The sequence below is a fragment of the Mustela erminea genome, chromosome 10, assembly GCF_009829155.1.
Source record: "Mustela erminea isolate mMusErm1 chromosome 10, mMusErm1.Pri, whole genome shotgun sequence".
Taxonomy (NCBI): Eukaryota; Metazoa; Chordata; class Mammalia; order Carnivora; family Mustelidae; genus Mustela; species Mustela erminea.
The window spans coordinates 74,113,146-74,127,233 of NC_045623.1; the positions used below are offsets into that span (position 1 = coordinate 74,113,146).

General features: G+C 40.7%; 1 protein-coding gene across 3 annotated transcripts in view; it reads left to right on the forward strand.

The window, feature by feature from the left end:
- Positions 1–1,391: 1,391 nt before the first annotated feature.
- The window catches only part of LOC116567580 (vasculin-like protein 1), a 61,702-nt gene continuing 49,005 nt past the window's right edge, over positions 1,392–14,088 (forward strand). Inside the window, exon 1 of one of the 3 annotated variants that reach the window (XM_032302721.1) lies at positions 1,392–1,609. The gene's annotated coding sequence lies outside the window, so the exon portion shown is untranslated. The remainder of the gene's footprint in view (positions 1,610–14,088) is intronic. The other 2 variants (XM_032302722.1, XM_032302723.1) reach the window with 2 other exon arrangements.

Below are 14,088 nucleotides of genomic sequence, written 5' to 3' on the forward strand. Positions count from 1 at the left end.
CTTTAACCCACTGAGCCACCCAGTCGCACCCCTAAGAAAAAACTTTTAACTTCCATTCTCTTTGCTTGGAACTGGAGACTCCGTTAAGAAATTTAAAAAACAAAAAAAACAAAAAAAACAAAAAAACACGGGGCGCTTGGGTGGCTCAGTGGGTTTAAGACTCTGCCTTCAGCTCAGGTCATGATCCCAGGATCCTGGGATCGAGCCCCCCATTGGGCTCTCTGTTCAGCGGGGAGCCTGCTTCCTCCTCTCTCTGCCTTCTTGTGATGTGTCTGTCGAATAAATACAATCTTAAAAAAAAAAGCACAAAGGGCAGGATTTTCGCTTCCGTAAGTGTGGTAATAACAGTTTTGGGCTTAGGGTTGATCTGAAAAGTTAGATCGTTCTTCTGTCACCCTCTGCTTTAACTTCTTTTATTTGTTGGCTCCGTGACCTTGGACAACTCTCTTTTCTTCCCTGGGCCTCCATTTCATACTCTGTCAAAGGACACAGCACCAGACAATTTGAGCGGCCTTCTGAAAACAGAGCTGCAACGGCCCACGCTGGCCAGTTGCTCCATTCCTCCGGATCCTGGGTAATGAAGCTTCGTGGTTGTCGGCCATCATACGGCTTAATGTCCCGTGCAGAAAGCGCCCATTGCGAACTCTTCCTAAGAGTAACCGCTTCTAACAGCGATAGGCTTTCACTTTTGTTTCCTTCTCTATCATGGCAGCACCGCCCCTTCTAGTAGTGCGATATCCAATGAGACTTTGGGTCAGAGAAACAACTTCTCCGCCCCAGCCTGGGAGCCGGCTCCAGACACAAATCCGCCCTGCGCTGGGCCAGGGGCGTGACGCCAGCCGTCGGGCGGAACTACCACTCCCAGCGGGTAGCGCGACGGACTCAGCGGCGCAGGCCTCGGGAGCAGGACGGTGTGGTCCGCTGGGGGCTGGAGTCCTAACGACGGGCGCACGTGAAGGAAGGAAGGAGCGGAAGGTGGGAAGGGTCGGAAAGCACGATCCTACGAAACTGGTTTGCTAGTACTTGCATGGGTAGTCTGGGGACGCGAGCATGCCCAGAAGTGGGGTACCGGAGGGTGAAGGGGCGGGGAAAACGGTACACACACACCCACCCACTCATTCACAGGCATCCAGGCCCTGTGCGGGGCCGGGGAATAAGAAGAGGGGTTCCAAACTCGGCTGGTCGCCCTCTCTGAGGCGCCGCGAGGAAAGGCAGAGCATCCAAGTCTGCAGAGGGGTGGGGGTAACCATGCACACTCCGGAGCCGCGGTAAGGGGGGTTGGGGACGGCGCAGGGAATAACTGCCGTTCACGCGGCGGAACGTTGGAGGCGTGGGGCGCCCGCAGGGTCACCGGAACAGGGCTCCTGCGCTTGCGCTCCTGTGGGCGGTGCGAGCGGGTGGGCGTGTGTGAGGCGGGGTCGGAGTGGGGGAGGGCCAGCCCCGTCGTCGCTCCTCCCCCCCTGCCCCTCCAGGGCCGTGTGGGCCGGGCAGCCATTTTGGGAAGAGCTTTGTTATGGTTGTGAGCTCTCCACCTCTGCGGGATCAGGAAGCTGGGGACGCGCCCTTAGACGCTGCCTCTGGCCCCTAGCTGTAGCCCCACTGCTGCCGGGTAAGTGGGGGTTCCACACAACGGGGCGGCAGGGGATCTTGAGTCGTTCCGGCGCGGGGCTCCGCCCGGTGCTCAAACGATCGGCTGTTGGAACTAGTTGAAGGAGGCTCTCACACAGGTGGTTGGTGTAGGTCGGGGTGGGGGAGAGAAGCCGAGGAGCCAGCGGTCCTGTGGTTCGGAAGGGCCACCTCCCCCCACACGAGGAGCTTTGCAGTCGAGTGTCGCCGCGGCTTTGCCCGAGCGCTCCTACTTCAACTTTGGTCTTCGGGTCGGAACGCTCACCTGCGGCTCTCTGGCTCCTCTCCAGGCGTTCCGGCTTGTCGATGGTTGAGTGGCTTGGTTTACGGGTTTATTTTTCTTCCTTTAGAGCCAAGGGCTTTTGTTTTCCAACGAAGGAAAATTTAAGGAGGAAAAAATCGTGTAAGTCAGCCGTGGGGCATCTGATCGGAAAAGAAGAGCTTTAACCACCAGCGTTTCAGTTCTTGATACCGAGTCCAACGTTTTCTTTGATTTAGATTAAGTCGGTATTCAGCACCTACGGATTGCCTCCCTACCCCGAAAAACTAGTCGATCCTGGAAAGTTTTAAGGAGGATTTTTTTCTGTTTTAAATCTACCTCTCTCCACTCCCGTGAAATTCAGAAGAAAGGCTGAATCTAAAATGGCTGTAGTAGCTTGGGGAAGTGCCCTAAGCTTCGGTAACTTAAATACGTTACCATGTCTTAAATTTTTGGTGGTTTCTCCCACGAGGATAGCAGCTGAATCCTTTGATATTTTGGTCTTCTTGGAATTGCTGTCTTGTCTTGAAGAGTCCTTTTAGGTAAAAACAAAGGTGAGGCTAAAGAAGTTTGCTTACTCTGAAAGTTTACGTAAGAGTGGGTGCGGTTTTGTTTGGCTTTTTTTTCCCCCCTTTTTTTTTCTTTCTTTTTTTTTTTTTTTTGTGGTTGCTTATAGTTTTGAAATTGTGCTATGATGGTAATTTTATCAGCTAACTTTGTGCTCCGAGGTTGGTTTGCAATATTTGTCGAAATACGCTCTTAACGTTGATACTTATTGCCTACCAGGGAAAAAAAAAGTTAATGGTGGTTCATGTTTGAGTTTAGTAACAAGGCACACGTTTCTTTGTAAATTCCTTCCAAATGTAGAGTGACTGGTAGTTTTCAAGAGACTTAGATTTGTATTTTCGTGGACTTCTGGCATGTAATATTTGAAAGGGAGTCAAGAGTGCTCTTAAGTTGAGGACAGTTACTGCAGTGGTGAGACGAGTGAAAACGAACTTTAGATATGTAGCTCCTGATTGTTGTGCCCTTTCAAACAAAAGGCTGTCTTTTTGTTAGCCTTTTTTTTTTTAAGATTTTATTTATTTATCAGAGAGAGGGGGGGGGGGAGTGAGCACAGGCAGACAGAATGGCAGGCAGAGGCAGAGGGAGAAACAGGCTCCCTGCTGAGCAAGGAGCCCGATGTGGGACTCGATCCCAGGACACTGGGATCATGACCTGAGCGGAAGGCAGCTGCTTAACCAACTGAGCCACCCAGGCGTCCCTTGTTAGCCTTTTATTATTATTTTTTTAAGCCATTAGATCCAGAAGTTTAACTGAGAACACAAAGGCATACAATGGAAACCAAGAACAGATAACTTCAGTGTTTGGAAAGGTGCTTCAGTTTCAGGTTGCTATCTGTCTAAAAGATAGAAATAATAAAATGCTAGTTGTGAATGAGAACTTGAGAATTAATAGTAAAATAAGCTGTCATCTTCCCTAGGGAGTCAGTTTCATTTTACCTTCCTCCATTCTTTCAACACAAAAGTTTACCTTTGTTAGTTCCCCTGGGATTTTTTTTGTTCTTAAATTATTTTGGTGATTTTATAAGAAAAACATTTGAAGTGCTCTTTAGGAATTACAGGTCCTTTGCTTTATGTTTTGCCATTTGCCTGCTGAACCCGTAAACTTGGGTACTCAAAATGGTTTGTACATTTTGATACAAATATTTTTTTCATTTGATTCTGGATGGTATCTTACCAGTTCTTGAAATGGGGAGTCGATGTTAGTAAGCTTTTTTATTTTGAATAAATGCAGCTCACCAATTTTCTCATCAGTAGCTACTTAAAAGCTTGGCTGAAGCGGGCACATGCAACCATTTTAATAACTTTGGAATGATAAGGAATCTGGAAGACATTTCTGCTTATAATACATTTTTCTGCTTATAATACATTTTTAAATTCTTAGTTAAAGATATAATACACAATTATGAATCATGCTTTAGCAGATTGCATATCTTTGATATATGGTTAAATTGTATGTACTTAGTAACAGTGATAAGTAATGTGCAGGGACCTAAGCAGTCTGTTTATAAGTCATTAACCATTATGGGTGCTTTCTTTTTTTTTTTTTTAAAGATTTTATTTATTTATTTGATAGGCAGAGATCACAAGTAGGCAGAGAGGCAGGCAGAGAGAGAGAGGAGGAAGCAGGCTCCCTGCTGAGCAGAGAGCAGGATGCGGGGCTCGATCCCAGGACTCTGGGATCATGACCTGAGCCGAAGGCAGAGGCCTTAACCCACTGAGCCACCCAGGCGCCCCTATGAGTGCTTTCTTTAAGACTGTTGGAAAGGTGAGAGGCACAGCAATTTTAAAGGATCCCAATTTAAAAACTACTTCATGGAAAAACCATGTTTATGGTTTTTCAAATAGATGGGAGGAAAAATCTAGGTGGCACATTGATATCATGTTACCTCACATATTACTATAGTTGCCATTGTCTGGAATTTAATATTTGGTATGCTGAGACTTCATTGTCCTAGTCATTTCTAAATCAGACTCTGATTTTTATTTCCCATTGAAGTCTGCCCAAAAACAAAACCAGCTACAATCAAACTTGAAAAGTAGTTGTGTAAGAATAGCTGAACTTCTTTCGTCCACAGGTAGTCAGTCAGTCTTAACTAAGGTAAAATATTGCTAATGTTATGTAATACGAATTTGGATAGGTGATTTCAAATATACTGGGCAAATATTTCAAGAAGTCAAATAGTTCTTTTCCTTTATGAAAGCAGTCAGCTTTTTTTCCTTTTCATTTCAAGAAATGCTACAGGCTCGCTCTACTGTGGTGCCGGTTTTGGTGTGCTAAAGGCTAGAAATACCTAAATAATCATAAAACATACATTTTGTCAACAAAGAACTAAGTAGTTTAACAGATAAGTGGAATATGTTACAGGATGACAACATAGAAAACTTTCTCAGAAAGTTGGCTTTTAACATACTTGTTATGTTTACCTTCCTTTTCTATGATAAAACTGTGTTGCCTTACGTTAACTAGATGTCAGGCTAACGAATTACCAGAATGAGCAAAGTTTTAGTACACTTTCCTGAGCAGTAGTTCTGTTCGTGTGGAAATATATTTTGTTTTCAGAAAAATAAATTCATTTAAGTTTAGCTATGCTTCAGATTTCAGACTCTTGTTTCTTCTGGTTGTAAGTTTAAATTTCATTATATAAAAAATTCTCTTCTGAATTATTACTGCCTTTGAAGTATATTGAAAAGTTGTTTGGGGGGGGCTCTTTGGCTATTTAATTAAAAGGTAGAGCCATTCCAGTGTTCCTGCTGTATGTTTATGAATTATTAGCTCTACTTTTTAATTAGTCTTATGAGGTCTGATGGGAAGGGTAGTTTATTGTGGGCTTCATAAGCTAGAGGCTGTAATAGAGTCCAACATATATAATCTCATTCTTCAAAATGCTTTTTAGAAATAGATAATATTAACCCTTCTACAGTGAGTGTACACAGGTTCCAAGAAGTTAAGTAATTTACATAATACAATGAGATATCTGGATTCAGGCAGCTTTCTCTGATTCTAAAGCTCAGTTTCTGCCACATCATATAGAGAGATGGTATGGTAATTAAGGGCCTCACCTGTACAGCCTGGATTTGAATCTCCACATTGCCATTTACTGCTTGGTGATGTTGGGAGAGTTTAAAGTGAAATTTTTGTGCCTCTTTCTTCCTTTGTAAAATGGGGGATAATAGTAACTTCTCAGTGTGATTGTGGAAAATAAATAAAATACTGTTTGTAGAGTTCTTAAAACCATGCACTTCATAATTGTTAAACTGTATAAAATTGTCTACATGAATGCCCTTTTACCAATCAAATGAAATTCATTAAAATCTGAACAGATTGTTGCACGTGGGTGTTCTTATTTTTCTTTCTTGGGTATTTTTGTGTTGATTTTTCTAGTTTATTTGAATCAGAATCCAGTTCCCATATACTATAACTGGCATTCTTTCAAACCTCTTAATTTGTACATTTCTTCTGTGTTTTTCCCTTGTGCTTATTGAAGAAACTGGATTGCCATATTTGAGATTTTCCTGAATTCTTATAAATTGGTAGTTGGATATGAGGCTTACACTGAGATTTGTTGGGGGCGGGGAGGAGAAGACTAACTTCGTAGGTGACTGTGTCTTTGGGGTCGATTTTTTTTTTTTTTTTCATGGTTTGTTCAGTGGTTCTCATACATATAATTTCCTTAAAATTTCTCTATTGAGCAGTACAGAATAATTAGAAGAGTATGTATGTAAAAATGGAACGTTTGGTTTGCCAACTTAATGTTATCTTTTCCCAGGCACTGTTTTCCCTGTCCTCTTTTTCTTCATAGTATGTATTTTTGTATATAAAATTGAGCTGAGTATGCTGGGTTTGCAGTGGTTTTGTTTTCTGGTTTTGTATACTAGTGAGTAGTTTTCTTAGCCTGTTTGGTTTGAAAATTTTTCTTCTCAAAACTTCCGCAGGGCACCTGGGTGGCGCAGTTGGTTGAACATCAGACTCTTGGTTTCAGCTCAGTCGTGATCTCTGGGTCCTGAGATTACGCTCCACCTCAGGCTCTGCCCTCTGTGAGGAGTCTGCTTAAAACTCTCTTCCTGTCCCTCGGCCCCTCCCCTCTGCACTTTATCGCTCAAATAAATAAATACATCTAAAAACTCTTTTTCCCCTATTGCTTATGCCCCCCTCCCAACCTCCTTATTCTTAACACCTATTGAACTTTCGCTGTCGGCCAGGCACTTCTCCCCCTCACACCCCAGGGGAAAACATCCAGGCATATTCTTAACACTACCTTTATTCACCATTTAATCATCAACTTTCCAACAGTCTCCAAATCTTAGATAAAGATTTGAAGCAAAAAGGGGTGGAGTGACTTGCCCAAAGTTATACAGCTAGTAAGTACCTGGCAGAACTAGCTAGATCCAGTCTGCTCTTCTACCTTAAAAGTAATGTTTGGATTGAAAGCAGAGTTTACTCTTGAGAAGAAATTTGTAGAAATGCTTGTAAATAACATGAGCTTAAAGTAAAAATATATGTCTGGTGATAAAGTGTTCACTACTATTACTCCCCTCAGTTATAAAAACAATATATAGTTTTTTAGATGTGACAAATAGTCTGTTCCCCATTAGGAAACTGGTTCCTTTCAGGGTCAGTGTAGCTGCAAATATTTGATAAAAGTTATCAAAACTAAATGGCTTGTTTGTAGTGTAGTTGATATAGTGACTTTTGGAGCAAATGCTATAAAAACATTTTTGCTGGTTTTAAAACCTTAAGAGTTTCAGGTACTTGAATAAATCTAGTGCATTAGTTAATAAATAAGTTTCTGTAACATACTATTCTTACTTGGAACTTTTGTGATTTAAGTAAATTCCATTTCTTTTCTTTCTCTCTCTCTCTCATTTTTTTTTCTTTTCTTTTTTTCTTTTTTTTTTTTTTTTTTTTTTTAAGATTGTATTTGTTTGTCCGAGAGAACCAGCATACAAGCAGGGGGAGCAGCAGGAGAGGGAGAAGCAGGCTCCCTGCAGAGCAAGGAGCCTGATGCATTGAGGGACTCCATCCCTGGACCACAGGACCATAGGACCATGACCTGAGCCAGAGGCAGACCCTTAACTGACTGAGCCACCCAGGCGTCCTGTAAATTCTGTTTCTGTCAGTGGGATAGTTGAGTGTTTAGTTATGATTGCAGAAAGTGTTCATGACTGTTGAATGAACAGTATTGGAAAAGAGATTACCTGAAAAAGGTTAATAAATTTTACTCTTGAAAAATTTTGCATTTTGTGAAATTATCTTTAGGAAATGTTTTTTGTAACAATGAAGCAGAAGTGACACAGTGATTAAAATTTATTATTGATGGTAAGACTGGCAAGATTCTTGTGTTGGACATTCTAATTGGGTCTTAAAGTGATCTTTAGTGTTTCTTTTTGACCCTTTACCTTTTTAACCACTCCCCCTCATATATTGCCTTTTTGTGAATCTTAGTGGGAGAGGAAGCCGGAAAGGCTGTGTGTATGTAACAGTGTGTACACACATATACGTACCTTATATATACACTTTCTGTCCTGAACACCTGGCAGTTGTGACCCAAGTTGTGCCAGTCACAGACACTTGTCTGGAGACTTGGATCTGGAGGAAGAGATGGAGAGAAGCAAAAACAGTTTAGAATCTATTCCGTTGGCTTGTGGCAGTAGCAGTGGCAGTACTAGCTGGGCAGTTTCTTAAGCAGCTCTTCTGGTGATGTGTGACCTTGGCTGGTGATTTTTTGACTGCTTAGCTTTACATGGTTTCTGTGTGTTTGCAAAGTCAAGGAGGCTCTCAGTCATTCTCTGAACTCCCAGTATATTTCTGGTAAATTCCTTTTCTATTTAGTCTACTTAAGTATAGTTTCTGTTTTTCAACCAAAAACCCTGATTTATAAAATTGGCTAATATAATTTGCACCTTCTAGAAGATTTTGTTTGTGATTTCCTCTGTTTAGGGTAGTCTCCTATCTCAAGAAGTGAAAAACTTATATGAATGACTTTTTTAAATACAGAACAAGAATTTTCCGTTTTATCCACTCCCAAATTTTTAAAGTTTAAAAGTTGAAACCTTTTAAAATTTAGCTGGAGTAAGGCCTGTGCACTGTTAGTGTAGTAAAGCTCCTCATGTAATTTTCTGTCTTTTAAAGATTACTATAAAAGCAGTGTTATGCTGGATAGAATATTAGGAAATATATATGTGCAAAAATAAAAATATTCTCCTCATCTAGAAATCACTACTGTAACTTTTGGTATACTTTTTCCAGTTCTTTGTATAAGCACATGTATGTAGGTTTTTATTTTACTAAAATGAAATTAACTTGCAACTTGCTTTTTTAATTGGTGATACCCATTCTTCAGTGTGAGTAAATGTTCATTTCTTCTAATATCCAGGTACAGTTTTAATTCCTGGGGCGCTTGGGTGGTGCAGTTGGTTAAGCATTTGACTCTTGGTTTCAACTCAGGTCATGATCTCTTAGGTCATGGAATTATGCTCCACGTTCAGCAGGGAGACTATGTGAATGAACATTCTCTCTCTTTGCCCCTTCTCCCCTGCCCTTAAATAATCTTAAAAAAAAAAAAAAATCAATTCCCCCAGCTGATCTAAAATAGAACCATACAGCTAGCTATTCAGTACTATTATCTGATCTAAGACCTTGTTACATGTAACACTTTAATTTCCTTAGATCTCTTTAATCTGGCATAGTCCTTGTTTTTCAGTGAGACTTGAGTTTGAGACTGCTCTGTCATGAAAATTGTTTTGTACAGTTGCATTCTGTGTTGTCTTTTAGTTTGTCCCTTTAATTCTTCTATTTTTTCTCCAAAGTGTACATCTAAAAATTTGATAGATTCACATCAAAACATTTTTGGCCAGAATACATTGTAGCTATATCATTCTGCATTCTATTTATTAAATACATAATACCTCCTTGACCTAATTTCATAATGCTAAGATTGAGCCTTAGATTAAGATAATAGTAGTCTGATCCAGGGCACCTGGGTGGCTCAGTTGGTTAAGTGACTGCCTTCAGCTCAGGTCATGATCCTGGAGTCTGGGGATGGAGCTTCTCCAGCTGACCTCTCTCTCATTCTCTCTCTCTCAAATAAAAAAATAAATCTTAAAAAAAAAAGTCTGATCCATATATTAAACAGTGAGTCTTCTTGCAACAAGAAAATAATTTGCATGGTGTTACTTTGCACTAAAACTTCTCAGTCCCTTATCAATCATTGTCCTGATTTTTTAAAGACAGCTTTATTGAGATTTACATAATCTAAAGTTTACATTAAATAAATAAATAAGATTTTATTTGAGAGAGAGACTGGGAGAGCAAGCATGAGCAGTGGGGGAGAGAGGCAGAGGGAGAGGAAGAAGCCAACTCCCCACTGAGCGAGGAATCCGATGTGGGGCTCAATCCCAGGACTCTGAGATCATGGGATTAGTTAACCAACTGAGCCACCCAGACACCCCAAATTCACACATTTTAAATGTACAGTTCAGAAGTGCTTGGGTGGCTTAGTCAGTTAAGCATCTGCCTTTGGCTCAGGTCATGATCCTGGGGTCCAGTATTGAGCCCTGTATCAAGCTCTCTGCTCAGCAGGGAGTCTGCTTCTTCCTCTCCCTCTGCCTACTTGTGTGTTCGTTCTGTCTCTCTCTCTCTCTCTCTGTCAAATAAATAAAATCATTTTTAAAAATGAATATGTACAATTCAGTGTTTTTTTTTTTAAAGTATGTTCACAGAGTTACACAGCCACAGCCAAATTTTAAAATACTTTTATCACCCCAAAAAGAAACTCCATAACCATTAGCAGTAGGCTACTGCTAATCTTCTTGTCTCTACATGGTTGCCTATTATGGACTTTTCATATAGAATTATACAGTAAGTGATCTCTTATGTCTGACTTTCCTCACTTAACAATGTTTTTAAGGTTCCATCTACATTGTACTGTGTATCAGTGTTTTATTTGTGTTTATTTATGTATCCTATTCTGTTATATGAATATACTGCTTTTTGTGTGTCCAGTCATCAGAATTGATGGGCATTTGAATTGTTGAATTGTCGCCTCTCTGTGGCTCTTTATTATGAATACTGCTGCTATGAGCATACAAGCTTTCGTGTGAACGGATTTTTACATCATTCTTGGATCTTTTTGGAGTGCACTTGGTAACTCTGCATATGGTGTGCATATGGTAACTCTGTTTAGCTTTTTGAGAATCTGTGTTCAGGGAGCCTGCAGCATTTTACACTCCCACCAGCAGTATATGGTCGTTTCAGTTTCTCTGCATCCTAACATTTGTTATTACGTCATTTATTACAACCATCTTAGTAGGTGTGAAATTGTATCTTCATTGTGGTTTTGATTTGCATTTCCCTTGTGGCTAATGATGTTAAGCATCTTTTCCTATGTTTAGTAGTTATTTGAATATCTTTTTTGGAGAAATGTTTATTCAGATCCTTTGCTTTTTAAAAAATGTTATTTTTTGGAGATTTTATTTGACAGAGAGTGCACACACATAAATTGGGGGGAGGGGCAGAGGGAGAGAGTTTCAGACAGACTCCCTGCAGAAAGTGGAGCCACATTTAGGGCTCAATCTTAAAACCCTGAGATCACGACCTGAGTGGAAATAAGAGTTGGACATTTAACCATCTGAGCCACCCAGCTGCCCTTGTCCACTTTTTTAATTGGGTTATTTGTCTTTTTATTGTTGTTTGTAAGAGTTCTTTATTTTATTGATACATAACCGACATGCAACGTTATATTTATTTCATGTGTACAACATAATGATAAGATATTTGTATATGTTGTAGAATGATCACAGTAAGTCTAGATAATATCTATCACTATATATTGCCAGAAAATTTTTTTCCGGTTATGAGAACTTTTAAGATCACTCAGCCACTTTCAAATACTGCATTGCAGTATAGTTATAATCACCATGTTGTATGTTACATCCCCATGACTGAAATTTATAACTGGAAGTTTATACCTTTTGGTGTTTTTGTAGATTACACAGATAAGAGAGATCAGGGTATTTGTCTTTTTCTGCTTAACTTCATTTTAGCATAATGCCTTTGAGGTCCATTTATGTTGCCACAAATGGGAAGATTTCTATTTCATTTCTTTTCTTTTCTTTCTTTCTTTTTTTCTCTTTTTCTTTTTCTTTTTTTTTAAATGAGAGAGAGCATGAGCAGGGCAGAGGGAGAGGGGCAGGGCTTCTGGCTGAGCAAGGAGCCTGACACAGGGCTCAATCCCAGGACTCTGGGATCGTGACTTGAGTCGAAGGCAAACACTTAACCAACTGAGCCACACATGGGTCCTGATTTCATTCTTTTTTATAACTAAATAATATTCTATGTGTGGTAAGGATGATCCATTTTCTTTTCTTTTTTGAGATTTATTTACTTTATAGAGAGGAAGAGCAAGCAGTGGGGAGGGTCAGAAGGAAAGGGAGAGAGAAACTTAAGCAGACTACAGGCTAAGTGCTGAACTACATGCCGGGCTCCATCTCAGAACCCTGAGATGATGACCTGAGCTGAAACCAAGAATTGGATGCTTAACCAGCTGTGCCACCCAGGCTCCCCTCTTTAGCCATTCATCCATGGTGGACACTTGGGTTGTTCTCATATCTTGTCTAAGTCTTTGGGTTGTCTTTTCACTTTCTTGAGGGTGTCCATCTTTTGAAGCACACTTTTTAAGTTTCATTTATTTAAGTAATAGCTACATACAACATGGGGCTGAAACTCACGAGAAATCAGAGATCTCAGAGATCAAAAATTGCATACCCTTCTGAGCGAGTCAGCCAGGTACCCCGAAGCATAAACATTTTTAAATTTTGTTAATATCTAATTGATCATTACCTAACCTAAGATCACAAAAATTTGCTCCTGTTTACTTTTAGCTCTTAAATTCAGACCTTTTGATCCACTTAAAGTTAATTTTTTAAAAGCATTATTTATTTATTTTAATGAGCACAAGCAAGCTGGGGGGTGTGAAAAGGGAAACAGAGAATCCTGAAACAGATTTTGAGTTGAGCACAAGCCAATGCAGAACTCAGTCCCAGGATCCTGAGATCATGACCTGAGCCAGAATCAAGAGCCAGCTGCTTTACTGACTGTGCCACCAGATGCCCTTAAAGTTAATTTTTTTTTTTTAAGATTTTATTTATTTATTTGACAGACAGAGATCACAAGTAGGCAGAGAGGCAGGCAGAAAGAGAGGGGGAAGCAGGCTCCCTGCTGAGCAAAGAGCCTGATGTGGGGCAAGGGGCGCCTGGGTGGCTCAGTGGGTTAAAGCCTCTGCCTTTGGCCCAGGTCATGGTCCCGGGACCCTGGGATCGAGCCCCGCATCAGAGTCTGTGCTCAGCGGGGAGCCTGCTTCCTTCTCTCTCCCTCTCTCTGCCTGCCACTCTGCCTACTTGTGATCTCTGTCTGCCAAATAAATGAATAAAATCTTAAAAATACTCCCAAGATGAATCAAAAGACTCTTTTTCTTTTTAATACACTTAAGGTAGTACATCACAGTAAGATGGGTGAGGAGGGGAAGGACACTTTTGAACTGGGGAGTTGGGAAAAAGACCCAACGTGATGCCTTGACTGCAGGTGCGCGGTGTTCTCCAGCAAACTTCCCGCCGAGCGTGGAGCCAAATGTGGGGCCGCATCCCATGACCCTGAGACCACGATCCTAGCTGAAACCAAGATTTGGACACTCAACCCACTCAACTACCAGGCCTCAGGTTAATTTTAAAGAAGTGAGCTTGGAACTAGAAGGTAGGGAAGTTCCTTTCAAACTCTTCAAGTCCACTTACCCCTTTTAGCTGGTCATTTGGCATGAGCCTGATAATCTTTTGCAGAAAGAACATCTTGTGGCTTCTTTGCTTTCTTTTTCTCAGCTAGATGTGGATATGGCAGGTCGTTGGAGTTTCATGGCTCAGTAGTACATGTTTTGAATTATTTTTCCTATAATGGAGTTAGATTTATGGGTCCTGTTCTTTTAGGTATTCTCATGGCTAAGGACATGAGATTGAAGTTTTATTAAGATGAGGAGCCATGTGCTTACCAGCCACATTTCAGTATGTGTTTTTTTCTTATCACAAAAAGGTATTATTTTCAAGTCTTTGAGTTTTGCCTGGAAGCCAGATTTGGTTAACAAAAATAATAAGAGGAGTATAAGAAGAAAGGAAAAAAAAACACCCTGTATTTAAATTAATTAAATTCCCTATTTAGTACACTTGTTCCATAAGACTTTAAGGAGTTAGTTCTAATTTTCTAATTTTAGGAAGTGTACTTTATAACTGGAGAATAAGAACCACAATGTAATTCAGAAGGCAGTGAAGTTAGAAGACTTGATTCTAGGCCTGACCTAACTGATTATTAGATGTGTTACCTCAGATAAGTCCCTTACCATTTTAGACCCTGCCTTCGTTTGTTTAAGCTCTACACCAAATATGGGGCTTGAACTCATGGCCCCAAAATCAAGAGTCACATGCTCTACTAATTAAGCCAGCCAGGCGCCCCTGCCTTTTTGTTGTTGTTGTTGTTAACCTCTGGAATGGACGGCTAACCTGGTGTCAGTGGGAGGAAGGAAGAAAGGATAAAGTGTGTTAAGAGTTATACAGATTCGTTTTAAGAATTCTCTCAGAATAGGGGCACCTGGATGG